Source organism: Arvicanthis niloticus, chromosome 5 (assembly GCF_011762505.2).
Source record: "Arvicanthis niloticus isolate mArvNil1 chromosome 5, mArvNil1.pat.X, whole genome shotgun sequence".
Taxonomy (NCBI): Eukaryota; Metazoa; Chordata; class Mammalia; order Rodentia; family Muridae; genus Arvicanthis; species Arvicanthis niloticus.
Window position 1 is genome coordinate 48955782 of NC_047662.1, and position 1321 is coordinate 48957102.

The following is a 1321-nucleotide window of genomic DNA, read 5'->3' on the forward strand; positions in this document are numbered from 1 at the left end:
GAAATTGTAAAGAAAGTCTTTCTTTAATGTAAAAGAAAACTCAACATGATGTTCACAAACAGCTCTCCATCCCTCCTCACATGAGCAATATTTTCAAGTGTTGTCTTTGAAAACAGACATTCCTCGAGACTCCTAGAAATCCTACTTCCTCAGCTAACAAAAGCTTATGAACAGTCAAGAACTGACTGACATTCCTGAAAAGCTTTTGTTTTCCTTAAAAAAAAAGCAGAGAACAAAACCAAATGATGTCTTTCACTATCTATTAAAAGTAGGTGTGGTCTCAGAGAATCATCTTACATATATTAAACAATTACTTGTTTCTCATTTTTCTGAGAGCTGTGAATACAATTCTGAAATGCAGGATGTATAAGTTCAGCATAGAGGGGTATACACAGGACAATGAGGAGTTCAAACTGACCTCAGTTACAATGCAAATTAGAGGACATATCTTAATGTTGAAAATAAAATAAATCCTGAGTGTGCCTAGGTATTCTTCAATCCATTATTTGGTTTTATTGATATCAATTATTGTATCAGTTGTTTTCTTTGTTAGTGTTTTAAAATAGATACTTAATCTGTAGTCCATAGCAATTGCTCTGCCTCAGTTTCAGGAGTGCTGGGATTCCAGATACCAGTAGCTATGATAAATATAGATTCCTTTTTCCATTTAGATAATGTACTAGTCCGGGTTCTCTAGAGTCACAGAACGTATGGGTAGTCTCTATATAGTAAGGGAATTTGTTGATGACTTGCAGTTTGTAGTCCAACTCCCCAACAATGGTCAGCAGCAGCTGTGAATGGAAGTTCAGGGATCTAGCAGTTGCTCAGCCCCACAAGGCAAGCAGGTGAAGAAGAGAGAATCTTCCTTCTTCCAACGTCCTTATGTAGGTCTCAAGCAGAGGCTGTGCCCAGATTCAAGGTGGTATGGCTGGATCTAGACTTGCTTTGTCTAGATGACCTTGAACACAGAGATCTCTTTGCCATATCTCCTGGGAATCATAGCCACTATGCCTCAAGATCTCCATGCCAAGATCCAGGTCAAAAACTTCTAGCTCCCAGCCCTGAGATCACAGATGAGTTTTCCAATTCAGGATTGTAGTTCATTCCAGATACAGTCAAGTTGACAACCAGGAATAGCCACTACAGATAAGTTCTATCTATCCTTGGCTTGCCTGGAACTCAACGTTTGGACCAGGCTGGCCTATAAGGTACAAAGGGCTTCCTGTCTCTGTGTCTGGAATGCTGGAATAAAGGTTTGCACCACCTTGCCCAATTGGACTGATTTTCAGACATTTGTGGATCAGAAGGTAGAACCCAGATT